Here is a 15489-nt window from a genome sequence, read left to right as displayed (position 1 = left end):
TCAGACACTCCCGCGTTTTTCCCAGAAACGGCAGCGTTTTTTCACACACACCCATAAAACGGCCTGTTTCCGCCCAGAAACACCCACTTCCTGTCAATCACATTACGATCACCAGAACGAAGAAAAAACCTCGTAATGCCGTGAGTAAAATACCTAACTGCATAGCAAATTTACTTGGCGCAGTCGCACTGTGGACATTGCGCATGCGCATTAGCGACTAATCGCTCCGTTGCGAGAAAAAAAATAATGAGCGATCAACTCGGATTGACCACCAATGTCGTTACAGTCATACTGCGCTGGAAATGCCCAAATACATCTGATCTTGGAAGCTAAGCAGTGCTGGGCTTGATCAGTACCAGTGAGGGGGACCACCTGGGAAGATCAGGTACTGTATAGTACGATAACAAATAGCTGCCTGAGAAAGGTGTATACTCCATATTAATGTAATCACAGCCTCATAAATAGAGCACTGAGCACCGCACTAAATTATGCTTGTAAACTAAACTAAAATTATTCAGCACGTGCACTTTATACATACACTTTTAGACATATGCACTCTTAATATTATGTTTTATTCACTTTTTAAAACTATGCTCATAAATCATGTTTTAAATTAAAATTATTAAGCACGTGCACTTTATACGTGCACTTTTAGACATGCACTTTAACATAGTAATTAATATTTTATTCACTTTAATCATAAAGTATAATATATGCACTTTAATCCCAATACATCACTACAATATCACCTCTATGATTATACATCCTTAAAACCATGTTTTAAAAGTATGCTGTAATTGAAAATCGTGTATCTTATACATTTGTTTTCTCTTTTCCATGGGAACATCGCAATTAAAATGAAAGCATGTCCTCTAAGATGATCCCCTTAAAGATGGCCGCTTCACTGTGAACACCAACTGATATCTACAACAAAATGGCCACCACTATCTGAAAAATAATCTCTACAGCGTTGCTCCTCCAGCTCGTGGCGGGCGCATGCGCAGTAACGGACAGGAAGTGGGGCGGAAGTCACGGACGCGCCTGGATACCGGAAGAAGGGCAGAAGTGCCGCTCTGGCCGCCCCTACACCACCAAAAACTAAGTTTTAAGCTCCACGGAACAATCGTTTTTATATACTGATATTGGGAGCAAAACCCAATACATGTTAGTTTAATATCTAGAACCTTTTAACCTGGTTTCAAAGCGCTGTTTGTAATAGCTAATTCCTAAACAGGAAGTGACATCATAATTGATCCCTAATTGTTACTACTATATATAGTCAGCTAGCCCCATTCCTCCCCAGCCCTGTGATGAAGTCCAAATGACGAAACGCGTTGGAGACCTGTACTTACCTCATACTCAGATAAAGAAAAATCAGTTTACTTGATCTTATTGTAGTTTTTATATATTCATTTTTAAGTGTTTTAGTTCAGATGTGATTGTATTGTTGTCCCATTTTATATATATGTCTTTTATTAATGTCTCATTTTTATGGTAATAAATAGTTTTATTATATTTATTATTGGCAATTTTACCTTATTGATTGACACCGTTGGTCGCTACATATCCCTCATCCCCCCAATTTCTCCTACATTTCTTCAGGGAATTAAAACCCCTGTTTTCATTGAGGGACCCAGCTGACGCCCCACTAGCAGCACAGTGGAGTGTCACATAATATTGCCATTTTTCACACAACATATCTGATTTATACTAGAGATGAGCGGGTTCGGTTTCTCTGAATCCGAACCCGCCAGAACTTCATGTTTTTTTTCACGGGTCCGAGCGACTCGGATCTTCCCGCCTTGCTCGGTTAACCCGAGCGCGCCCGAACGTCATCATGACGCTGTCGGATTCTCGCGAGGCTCGGATTCTATCGCGAGACTCGGATTCTATATAAGGAGCCGCGCGTCGCCGCCATTTTCACACGTGCATTGAGATTGATAGGGAGAGGACGTGGCTGGCGTCCTCTCCATTTAGATTATAAGAGACTGAGAGAGATTTACTGGAGCTGACTAGGAGGAGTACTGTTACTGTAGAAGTGTAGAGACTGAGTGGAGAGAGTTTACTAGTGAGGACAGTGCAGTTTACTTTATAATCCGTTCTCTGCCTGAAAAAAGCGATACACAGCACACAGTGACTCAGTCACATACCATATCTGTTAGAGATGAGCGGGTTCGGTTTCTTTGAATCCGAACCCGCACGAACTTCACTTTTTTTTTCACGGGTCCGAGCGACTCGGATCTTCCCGCCTTGCTCGGTTAACCCGAGCGCGCCCGAACGTCATCATGACGCTGTCGGATTCTCGCGAGACTCGGATTCTATATAAGGAGCCGCGCGTCGCCGCCATTTTCACACGTGCATTGAGATTGATAGGGAGAGGACGTGGCTGGCGTCCTCTCCATTAGAATAGATTAGAAGAGAGAGAGAGAGAGAGAGAGAGAGATTGTGCAGACAGAGTTTACCACAGTGACCAGTGCAGTTGTTGTTAAGTTAACTTTTATTTAATATATCCGTTCTCTGCTATATCCGTTCTCTGCCTGAAAAAAACGATACACAGCAGTCACACAGTGTGACTCAGTCTGTGTGCACTCAGCTCAGCCCAGTGTGCTGCACATCAATGTATAAAAGCTTATAATAATTGTGGGGGAGACTGGGGAGCACTGCAGGTTGTTATAGCAGGAGCCAGGAGTACATAATATTATATTAATTTAAAATTAAACAGTGCACACTTTTGCTGCAGGAGTGCCACTGCCAGTGTGACTAGTGGTGACCAGTGCCTGACCACCAGTATAGTAGTATATTGTTGTATACTATCTCTTTATCAACCAGTCTATATTAGCAGCAGACACAGTACAGTGCGGTAGTTCACGGCTGTGGCTACCTCTGTGTCGGCAGTCGGCAGGCAGTCCGTCCATCCATAATTGTATTATAATATATACCACCTAACCGTGGTTTTTTTTTCATTCTTTATACCGTCATAGTGTCATACTAGTTGTTACGAGTATACTACTATCTCTTTATCAACCAGTGTACAGTGCGGTAGTTCACGGCTGTGGCTACCTCTGTGTCGGCAGTCGGCAGGCAGTCCGTCCATCCATAATTGTATTATAATATATACCACCTAACCGTGGTTTTTTTTTCATTCTTTATACCGTCATAGTGTCATACTAGTTGTTACGAGTATACTACTATCTCTTTATCAACCAGTGTACAGTGCGGTAGTTCACGGCTGTGGCTACCTCTGTGTCGGCAGTCGGCAGGCAGTCCGTCCATCCATAATTGTATTATAATATATACCACCTAACCGTGGTTTTTTTTTCATTCTTTATACCGTCATAGTCAGTCATACTAGTTGTTACGAGTATACTACTATCTCTTTATCAACCAGTGTACAGTGCGGTAGTTCACGGCTGTGGCTACCTCTGTGTCGGCACTCGGCAGGCAGTCCGTCCATCCATAATTGTATTATAATATATACCACCTAACCGTGGTTTTTTTTTCATTCTTTATACCGTCATAGTGTCATACTAGTTGTTACGAGTATACTACTATCTCTTTATCAACCAGTGTACAGTGCGGTAGTTCACGGCTGTGGCTACCTCTGTGTCGGCAGTCGGCAGGCAGTCCGTCCATCCATAATTGTATTATAATATATACCACCTAACCGTGGTTTTTTTTTCATTCTTTATACCGTCATAGTGTCATACTAGTTGTTACGAGTATACTACTATCTCTTTATCAACCAGTGTACAGTGCGGTAGTTCACGGCTGTGGCTACCTCTGTGTCGGAACTCGGCAGGCAGTCCGTCCATCCATAATTGTATTACAATATATACCACCTAACCGTGGTTTTTTTTTCATTCTTTATACCGTCATAGTCAGTCATACTAGTTGTTACGAGTATACTACTATCTCTTTATCAACCAGTGTACAGTGCGGTAGTTCACGGCTGTGGCTACCTCTGTGTCGGAACTCGGCAGGCAGTCCGTCCATCCATAATTGTATTATTATAATATATACCACCTAACCGTGGTTTTTTTTTCATTCTTTATACCGTCATAGTGTCATACTAGTTGTTACGAGTATACTACTATCTCTTTATCAACCAGTGTACAGTGCGGTAGTTCACGGCTGTGGCTACCTCTGTGTCGGCAGTCGGCAGGCAGTCCGTCCATCCATAATTGTATTATAATATATACCACCTAACCGTGTTTTTTTTTTCATTCTTTATACCGTCATAGTCAGTCATACTAGTTGTTACGAGTATACTACTATCTCTTTATCAACCAGTGTACAGTGCGGTAGTTCACGGCTGTGGCTACCTCTGTGTCGGAACTCGGCAGGCAGTCCGTCCATCCATAATTGTATTACAATATATACCACCTAACCGTGGTTTTTTTTTCATTCTTTATACCGTCATAGTCAGTCATACTAGTTGTTACGAGTATACTACTATCTCTTTATCAACCAGTGTACAGTGCGGTAGTTCACGGCTGTGGCTACCTCTGTGTCGGCACTCGGCAGGCAGTCCGTCCATCCATAATTGTATTACAATATATACCACCTAACCGTGGTTTTTTTATACCACCTAACCGTGGCAGTCCGTCCATAATTGTATACTAGTCCAATCCATCCATCTCCATTGTTTACCTGAGGTGCCTTTTAGTTCTGCCTATAAAATATGGAGAACAAAAAAGTTGAGGTTCCAAAATTAGGGAAAGATCAAGATCCACTTCCACCTCGTGCTGAAGCTGCTGCCACTAGTCATGGCCGAGACGATGAAATGCCAGCAACGTCGTCTGCCAAGGCCGATGCCCAATGTCATAGTACAGAGCATGTCAAATCCAAAACACCAAATATCAGAAAAAAAAGGACTCCAAAACCTAAAATAAAATTGTCGGAGGAGAAGCGTAAACTTGCCAATATGCCATTTACCACACGGAGTGGCAAGGAACGGCTGAGGCCCTGGCCTATGTTCATGGCTAGTGGTTCAGCTTCACATGAGGATGGAAGCACTCAGCCTCTCGCTAGAAAACTGAAAAGACTCAAGCTGGCAAAAGCACCGCAAAGAACTGTGCGTTCTTTGAAATCCCAAATCCACAAGGAGAGTCCAATTGTGTCGGTTGCGATGCCTGACCTTCCCAACACTGGACGTGAAGAGCATGCGCCTTCCACTATTTGCATGCCCCCTGCAAGTGCTGGAAGGAGCACCCGCAGTCCAGTTCCTGATAGTCAGATTGAAGATGTCAGTGTTGAAGTACACCAGGATGAGGAGGATATGGGTGTTGCTGGCGCTGGGGAGGAAATTGACCAGAAGGATTCTGATGGTGATGTGGTTTGTTTAAGTCAGGCACCCGGGGAGACACCTGTTGTCCGTGGGAGGAATATGGCCGTTGACATGCCAGGTGAAAATACCAAAAAAATCAGCTCTTCGGTGTGGAGGTATTTCACCAGAAATGCGGACAACAGGTGTCAAGCCGTGTGTTCCCTTTGTCAAGCTGTAATAAGTAGGGGTAAGGACGTTAACCACCTCGGAACATCCTCCCTTATACGTCACCTGCAGCGCATTCATAATAAGTCAGTGACAAGTTCAAAAACTTTGGGTGACAGCGGAAGCAGTCCACTGACCAGTAAATCCCTTCCTCTTGTAACCAAGCTCACGCAAACCACCCCACCAACTCCCTCAGTGTCAATTTCCTCCTTCCCCAGGAATGCCAATAGTCCTGCAGGCCATGTCACTGGCAAGTCTGACGAGTCCTCTCCTGCCTGGGATTCCTCCGATGCATCCTTGCGTGTAACGCCTACTGCTGCTGGCGCTGCTGTTGTTGCCGCTGGGAGTCGATGGTCATCCCAGAGGGGAAGTCGTAAGCCCACTTGTACTACTTCCAGTAAGCAATTGACTGTTCAACAGTCCTTTGCGAGGAAGATGAAATATCACAGCAGTCATCCTACTGCAAAGCGGATAACTGAGTCCTTGACAACTATGTTGGTGTTAGACGTGCGTCCGGTATCCGCCGTTAGTTCACAGGGAACTAGACAATTTATTGAGGCAGTGTGCCCCCGTTACCAAATACCATCTAGGTTCCACTTCTCTAGGCAGGCGATACCGAGAATGTACACGGACGTCAGAAAAAGACTCACCAGTGTCCTAAAAAATGCAGTTGTACCCAATGTCCACTTAACCACGGACATGTGGACAAGTGGAGCAGGGCAGGGTCAGGACTATATGACTGTGACAGCCCACTGGGTAGATGTATGGACTCCCGCCGCAAGAACAGCAGCGGCGGCACCAGTAGCAGCATCTCGCAAACGCCAACTCTTTCCTAGGCAGGCTACGCTTTGTATCACCGCTTTCCAGAATACGCACACAGCTGAAAACCTCTTACGGCAACTGAGGAAGATCATCGCGGAATGGCTTACCCCAATTGGACTCTCCTGTGGATTTGTGGCATCGGACAACGCCAGCAATATTGTGTGTGCATTAAATATGGGCAAATTCCAGCACGTCCCATGTTTTGCACATACCTTGAATTTGGTGGTGCAGAATTTTTTAAAAAACGACAGGGGCGTGCAAGAGATGCTGTCGGTGGCCAGAAAAATTGCGGGACACTTTCGGCGTACAGGCACCACGTACAGAAGACTGGAGCACCACCAAAAACTACTGAACCTGCCCTGCCATCATCTGAAGCAAGAAGTGGTAACGAGGTGGAATTCAACCCTCTATATGCTTCAGAGGTTGGAGGAGCAGCAAAAGGCCATTCAAGCCTATACAATTGAGCACGATATAGGAGATGGAATGCACCTGTCTCAAGTGCAGTGGAGAATGATTTCAACGTTGTGCAAGGTTCTGATGCCCTTTGAACTTGCCACACGTGAAGTCAGTTCAGACACTGCCAGCCTGAGTCAGGTCATTCCCCTCATCAGGCTTTTGCAGAAGAAGCTGGAGGCATTGAAGAAGGAGCTAACACGGAGCGATTCCGCTAGGCATGTGGGACTTGTGGATGCAGCCCTTAATTCGCTTAACAAGGATTCACGGGTGGTCAATCTGTTGAAATCAGAGCACTACATTTTGGCCACCGTGCTCGATCCTAGATTTAAAGCCTACCTTGGATCTCTCTTTCCGGCAGACACAGGTCTGCTGGGGTTGAAAGACCTGCTGGTGACAAAATTGTCAAGTCAAGCGGAACGCGACCTGTCAACATCTCCTCCTTCACATTCTCCCGCAACTGGGGGTGCGAGGAAAAGGCTCAGAATTCCGAGCCCACCCGCTGGCGGTGATGCAGGGCAGTCTGGAGCGACTGCTGATGCTGACATCTGGTCCGGACTGAAGGACCTGACAACGATTACGGACATGTCGTCTACTGTCACTGCATATGATTCTCTCAACATTGATAGAATGGTGGAGGATTATATGAGTGACCGCATCCAAGTAGGCACGTCACACAGTCCGTACTTATACTGGCAGGAAAAAGAGGCAATTTGGAGGCCCTTGCACAAACTGGCTTTATTCTACCTAAGTTGCCCTCCCACAAGTGTGTACTCCGAAAGAGTGTTTAGTGCCGCCGCTCACCTTGTCAGCAATCGGCGTACGAGGTTACATCCAGAAAATGTGGAGAAGATGATGTTCATTAAAATGAATTATAATCAATTCCTCCGCGGAGACATTGACCAGCAGCAATTGCCTCCACAAAGTACACAGGGAGCTGAGATGGTGGATTCCAGTGGGGACGAATTGATAATCTGTGAGGAGGGGGATGTACACGGTGATATATCGGAGGGTGAAGATGAGGTGGACATCTTGCCTCTGTAGAGCCAGTTTGTGCAAGGAGAGATTAATTGCTTCTTTTTTGGGGGGGGTCCAAACCAACCCGTCATATCAGTCACAGTCGTGTGGCAGACCCTGTCACTGAAATGATGGGTTGGTTAAAGTGTGCATGTCCTGTTTTGTTTATACAACATAAGGGTGGGTGGGAGGGCCCAAGGATAATTCCATCTTGCACCTCTTTTTTCTTTTCTTTTTCTTTGCATCATGTGCTGATTGGGGAGGGTTTTTTGGAAGGGACATCCTGCGTGACACTGCAGTGCCACTCCTAGATGGGCCCGGTGTTTGTGTCGGCCACTAGGGTCGCTAATCTTACTCACACAGCTACCTCATTGCGCCTCTTTTTTTCTTTGCGTCATGTGCTGTTTGGGGAGGGTTTTTTGGAAGGGACATCCTGCGTGACACTGCAGTGCCACTCCTAGATGGGCCCGGTGTTTGTGTCGGCCACTAGGGTCGCTAATCTTACTCACACAGTCAGCTACCTCATTGCGCCTCTTTTTTTCTTTGCGTCATGTGCTGTTTGGGGAGGGTTTTTTGGAAGGGCCATCCTGCGTGACACTGCAGTGCCACTCCTAGATGGGCCCGGTGTTTGTGTCGGCCACTAGGGTCGCTAATCTTACTCACACAGCTACCTCATTGCGCCTCTTTTTTTCTTTGCGTCATGTGCTGTTTGGGGAGGGTTTTTTGGAAGGGCCATCCTGCGTGACACTGCAGTGCCACTCCTAGATGGGCCCGGTGTTTGTGTCGGCCACTAGGGTCGCTAATCTTACTCACACAGCTACCTCATTGCGCCTCTTTTTTTCTTTGCGTCATGTGCTGTTTGGGGAGGGTTTTTTGGAAGGGACATCCTGCGTGACACTGCAGTGCCACTCCTAGATGGGCCCGGTGTTTGTGTCGGCCACTAGGGTCGCTTATCTTACTCACACAGCGACCTCGGTGCAAATTTTAGGACTAAAAATAATATTGTGAGGTGTGAGGTATTCAGAATAGACTGAAAATGAGTGTAAATTATGGTTTTTGAGGTTAATAATACTTTGGGATCAAAATGACCCCCAAATTCTATGATTTAAGCTGTTTTTTAGTGTTTTTTGAAAAAAACACCCGAATCCAAAACACACCCGAATCCGACAAAAAAAATTCGGTGAGGTTTTGCCAAAACGCGTTCGAACCCAAAACACGGCCGCGGAACCGAACCCAAAACCAAAACACAAAACCCGAAAAATTTCAGGCGCTCATCTCTAATATCTGTGTGCACTGCTCAGGCTCAGGCCAGTGTGCTGCATCATCTATTATCTATATATAATATTATATATATCTGTCTGACTGCTCAGCTCACACAGCTTATAATTGTGGGGGAGACTGGGGAGCACTACTGCAGTGCCAGTTATAGGTTATAGCAGGAGCCAGGAGTACATAATATATTACATAGTGAGTGACCACCAGACACACAGTGCAGTTTATTTAATATATCCGTTCTCTGCCTGAAAAAAGCGATACACACAGTGACTCAGTCAGTCACATACCATATCTGTGTGCACTGCTCAGGCTCAGGCCAGTGTGCTGCATCATCTATATATATTATATATCTGTCTGACTGCTCAGCTCACACAGCTTATAATTGTGGGGGAGACTGGGGAGCACTACTGCAGTGCCAGTTATAGGTTATAGCAGGAGCCAGGAGTACATAATATTATATTAAAATTAAACAGTGCACACTTTTGCTGCAGGAGTGCCACTGCCAGTGTGACTAGTGACCAGTGACCTGACCACCAGTATATATAATATTAGTAGTATACTATCTCTTTATCAACCAGTCTATATTAGCAGCAGACACAGTACAGTGCGGTAGTTCACGGCTGTGGCTACCTCTGTGTCGGCACTCGGCAGCCCGTCCATAATTGTATATACCACCTAACCGTGGTTTTTTTTTCTTTCTTTATACATACATACTAGTTACGAGTATACTATCTCTTTATCAACCAGTCTATATATTAGCAGCAGACACAGTACAGTGCGGTAGTTCACGGCTGTGGCTACCTCTGTGTCGGCACTCGGCAGCCCGTCCATAATTGTATATACCACCTAACCGTGGTTTTTTTTTCTTTCTTTATACATACATACTAGTTACGAGTATACTATCTCTTTATCAACCAGTCTATATATTAGCAGCAGACACAGTACAGTGCGGTAGTTCACGGCTGTGGCTACCTCTGTGTCGGCACTCGGCAGCCCGTCCATAATTGTATATACCACCTAACCGTGGTTTTTTTTTCTTTCTTTATACATACATACTAGTTACGAGTATACTATCTCTTTATCAACCAGTCTATATATTAGCAGCAGACACAGTACAGTGCGGTAGTTCACGGCTGTGGCTACCTCTGTGTCGGCACTCGGCAGCCCGTCCATAATTGTATATACCACCTAACCGTGGTTTTTTTTTCTTTCTTTATACATACATACTAGTTACGAGTATACTATCTCTTTATCAACCAGTCTATATATTAGCAGCAGACACAGTACAGTGCGGTAGTTCACGGCTGTGGCTACCTCTGTGTCGGCACTCGGCAGCCCGTCCATAATTGTATATACCACCTAACCGTGGTTTTTTTTTCTTTCTTTATACATACATACTAGTTACGAGTATACTATCTCTTTATCAACCAGTCTATATATTAGCAGCAGACACAGTACAGTGCGGTAGTTCACGGCTGTGGCTACCTCTGTGTCGGCACTCGGCAGCCCGTCCATAATTGTATATACCACCTAACCGTGGTTTTTTTTTCTTTCTTTATACATACATACTAGTTACGAGTATACTATCTCTTTATCAACCAGTCTATATATTAGCAGCAGACACAGTACAGTGCGGTAGTTCACGGCTGTGGCTACCTCTGTGTCGGCACTCGGCAGCCCGTCCATAATTGTATATACCACCTAACCGTGGTTTTTTTTTCTTTCTTTATACATACATACTAGTTACGAGTATACTATCTCTTTATCAACCAGTCTATATATTAGCAGCAGACACAGTACAGTGCGGTAGTTCACGGCTGTGGCTACCTCTGTGTCGGCACTCGGCAGCCCGTCCATAATTGTATATACCACCTAACCGTGGTTTTTTTTTCTTTCTTTATACATACATACTAGTTACGAGTATACTATCTCTTTATCAACCAGTCTATATATTAGCAGCAGACACAGTACAGTGCGGTAGTTCACGGCTGTGGCTACCTCTGTGTCGGCACTCGGCAGCCCGTCCATAATTGTATATACCACCTAACCGTGGTTTTTTTTTCTTTCTTTATACATACATACTAGTTACGAGTATACTATCTCTTTATCAACCAGTCTATATATTAGCAGCAGACACAGTACAGTGCGGTAGTTCACGGCTGTAGCTACCTCTGTGTCGGCACTCGGCAGCCCGTCCATAATTGTATATACCACCTAACCGTGGTTTTTTTTTCTTTCTTTATACATACATACTAGTTACGAGTATACTATCTCTTTATCAACCAGTCTATATATTAGCAGCAGACACAGTACAGTGCGGTAGTTCACGGCTGTGGCTACCTCTGTGTCGGCACTCGGCAGCCCGTCCATAATTGTATACTAGTATCCAATCCATCCATCTCCATTGTTTACCTGAGGTGCCTTTTAGTTGTGCCTATTAAAATATGGAGAACAAAAATGTTGAGGTTCCAAAATTAGGGAAAGATCAAGATCCACTTCCACCTCGTGCTGAAGCTGCTGCCACTAGTCATGGCCGAGACGATGAAATGCCAGCAACGTCGTCTGCCAAGGCCGATGCCCAATGTCATAGTACAGAGCATGTCAAATCCAAAACACCAAATATCAGTAAAAAAAGGACTCCAAAACCTAAAATAAAATTGTCGGAGGAGAAGCGTAAACTTGCCAATATGCCATTTACCACACGGAGTGGCAAGGAACGGCTGAGGCCCTGGCCTATGTTCATGGCTAGTGGTTCAGCTTCACATGAGGATGGAAGCACTCAGCCTCTCGCTAGAAAAATGAAAAGACTCAAGCTGGCAAAAGCAGCACAGCAAAGAACTGTGCATTCTTCGAAATCCCAAATCCACAAGGAGAGTCCAATTGTGTCGGTTGCGATGCCTGACCTTCCCAACACTGGACGTGAAGAGCATGCGCCTTCCACCATTTGCACGCCCCCTGCAAGTGCTGGAAGGAGCACCCGCAGTCCAGTTCCTGATAGTCAGATTGAAGATGTCAGTGTTGAAGTACACCAGGATGAGGAGGATATGGGTGTTGCTGGCGCTGGGGAGGAAATTGACCAGGAGGATTCTGATGGTGAGGTGGTTTGTTTAAGTCAGGCACCCGGGGAGACACCTGTTGTCCGTGGGAGGAATATGGCCGTTGACATGCCAGGTGAAAATACCAAAAAAATCAGCTCTTCGGTGTGGAGGTATTTCACCAGAAATGCGGACAACAGGTGTCAAGCCGTGTGTTCCCTTTGTCAAGCTGTAATAAGTAGGGGTAAGGACGTTAACCACCTCGGAACATCCTCCCTTATACGTCACCTGCAGCGCATTCATAATAAGTCAGTGACGAGTTCAAAAACTTTGGGTGACAGCGGAAGCAGTCCACTGACCAGTAAATCCCTTCCTCTTGTAACCAAGCTCACGCAAACCACCCCACCAACTCCCTCAGTGTCAATTTCCTCCTTCCCCAGGAATGCCAATAGTCCTGCAGGCCATGTCACTGGCAATTCTGACGAGTCCTCTCCTGCCTGGGATTCCTCCGATGCATCCTTGCGTGTAACGCCTACTGCTGCTGGCGCTGCTGTTGTTGCCGCTGGGAGTCGATGGTCATCCCAGAGGGGAAGTCGTAAGCCCACTTGTACTACTTCCAGTAAGCAATTGACTGTTCAACAGTCCTTTGCGAGGAAGATGAAATATCACAGCAGTCATCCTACTGCAAAGCGGATAACTGAGTCCTTGACAACTATGTTGGTGTTAGACGTGCGTCCGGTATCCGCCGTTAGTTCACAGGGAACTAGACAATTTATTGAGGCAGTGTGCCCCCGTTACCAAATACCATCTAGGTTCCACTTCTCTAGGCAGGCGATACCGAGAATGTACACGGACGTCAGAAAAAGACTCACCAGTGTCCTAAAAAATGCAGTTGTACCCAATGTCCACTTAACTACGGACATGTGGACAAGTGGAGCAGGGCAGGGTCAGGACTATATGACTGTGACAGCCCACTGGGTAGATGTATGGACTCCCGCCGCAAGAACAGCAGCGGCGGCACCAGTAGCAGCATCTCGCAAACGCCAACTCTTTCCTAGGCAGGCTACGCTTTGTATCACCGCTTTCCAGAATACGCACACAGCTGAAAACCTCTTACGGCAACTGAGGAAGATCATCGCGGAATGGCTTACCCCAATTGGACTCTCCTGTGGATTTGTGGCATCGGACAACGCCAGCAATATTGTGTGTGCATTAAATATGGGCAAATTCCAGCACGTCCCATGTTTTGCACATACCTTGAATTTGGTGGTGCAGAATTTTTTTAAAAACGACAGGGGCGTGCAAGAGATGCTGTCGGTGGCCAGAAAAATTGCGGGACACTTTCGGCGTACAGGCACCACGTACAGAAGACTGGAGCACCACCAAAAACTACTGAACCTGCCCTGCCATCATCTGAAGCAAGAAGTGGTAACGAGGTGGAATTCAACCCTCTATATGCTTCAGAGGTTGGAGGAGCAGCAAAAGGCCATTCAAGCCTATACAATTGAGCACGATATAGGAGGTGGAATGCACCTGTCTCAAGTGCAGTGGAGAATGATTTCAACGTTGTGCAAGGTTCTGATGCCCTTTGAACTTGCCACACGTGAAGTCAGTTCAGACACTGCCAGCCTGAGTCAGGTCATTCCCCTCATCAGGCTTTTGCAGAAGAAGCTGGAGGCATTGAAGAAGGAGCTAAAAGGGAGCGATTCCGCTAGGCATGTGGGACTTGTGGATGCAGCCCTTAATTCGCTTAACAAGGATTCACGGGTGGTCAATCTGTTGAAATCAGAGCACTACATTTTGGCCACCGTGCTCGATCCTAGATTTAAAGCCTACCTTGGATCTCTCTTTCCGGCAGACACAGGTCTGCTGGGGTTGAAAGACCTGCTGGTGACAAAATTGTCAAGTCAAGCGGAACGCGACCTGTCAACATCTCCTCCTTCACATTCTCCCGCAACTGGGGGTGCGAGGAAAAGGCTCAGAATTCCGAGCCCACCCGCTGGCGGTGATGCAGGGCAGTCTGGAGCGACTGCTGATGCTGACATCTGGTCCGGACTGAAGGACCTGACAACGATTACGGACATGTCGTCTACTGTCACTGCATATGATTCTCTCAACATTGATAGAATGGTGGAGGATTATATGAGTGACCGCATCCAAGTAGGCACGTCACACAGTCCGTACTTATACTGGCAGGAAAAAGAGGCAATTTGGAGGCCCTTGCACAAACTGGCTTTATTCTACCTAAGTTGCCCTCCCACAAGTGTGTACTCCGAAAGAGTGTTTAGTGCCGCCGCTCACCTTGTCAGCAATCGGCGTACGAGGTTACATCCAGAAAATGTGGAGAAGATGATGTTCATTAAAATGAATTATAATCAATTCCTCCGCGGAGACATTGACCAGCAGCAATTGCCTCCACAAAGTACACAGGGAGCTGAGATGGTGGATTCCAGTGGGGACGAATTGATAATCTGTGAGGAGGGGGATGTACACGGTGATATATCGGAGGGTGAAGATGAGGTGGACATCTTGCCTCTGTAGAGCCAGTTTGTGCAAGGAGAGATTAATTGCTTCTTTTTTGGGGGGGGTCCAAACCAACCCGTCATATCAGTCACAGTCGTGTGGCAGACCCTGTCACTGAAATGATGGGTTGGTTAAAGTGTGCATGTCCTGTTTTGTTTATACAACATAAGGGTGGGTGGGAGGGCCCAAGGACAATTCCATCTTGCACCTCTTTTTTCTTTTCTTTTTCTTTGCATCATGTGCTGATTGGGGAGGGTTTTTTGGAAGGGACATCCTGCGTGACACTGCAGTGCCACTCCTAGATGGGCCCGGTGTTTGTGTCGGCCACTAGGGTCGCTAATCTTACTCACACAGCTACCTCATTGCGCCTCTTTTTTTCTTTGCGTCATGTGCTGTTTGGGGAGGGTTTTTTGGAAGGGACATCCTGCGTGACACTGCAGTGCCACTCCTAGATGGGCCCGGTGTTTGTGTCGGCCACTAGGGTCGCTAATCTTACTCACACAGCTACCTCATTGCGCCTCTTTTTTTCTTTGCGTCATGTGCTGTTTGGGGAGGGTTTTTTGGAAGGGCCATCCTGCGTGACACTGCAGTGCCACTCCTAGATGGGCCCGGTGTTTGTGTCGGCCACTAGGGTCGCTTATCTTACTCACACAGCGACCTCGGTGCAAATTTTAGGACTAAAAATAATATTGTGAGGTGTGAGGTATTCAGAATAGACTGAAAATGAGTGTAAATTATGGTTTTTGAGGTTAATAATACTTTGGGATCAAAATGACCCCCAAATTCTATGATTTAAGCTGTTTTTTAGTGTTTTTTGAAAAAAACACCCGAATCCAAAACACACCCGAATCCGACAAAAAAAATTCGGTGAGG

General features: G+C 46.0%; 1 pseudogene; it reads left to right on the top strand.

The window, feature by feature from the left end:
• Nucleotides 1-278: 278 nt before the first annotated feature.
• Nucleotides 279-397, top strand: LOC135051520 (5S ribosomal RNA; annotated as a pseudogene).
• The last annotated feature ends 15092 nt before the right edge of the window (nucleotides 398-15489 follow it).

This window comes from Pseudophryne corroboree, chromosome 2, assembly GCF_028390025.1.
Source record: "Pseudophryne corroboree isolate aPseCor3 chromosome 2, aPseCor3.hap2, whole genome shotgun sequence".
NCBI lineage: Eukaryota > Metazoa > Chordata > Amphibia > Anura > Myobatrachidae > Pseudophryne > Pseudophryne corroboree.
Note: the sequence above shows the minus strand (reverse complement) of the source record. Positions and strands in the feature narration are given on the sequence as shown.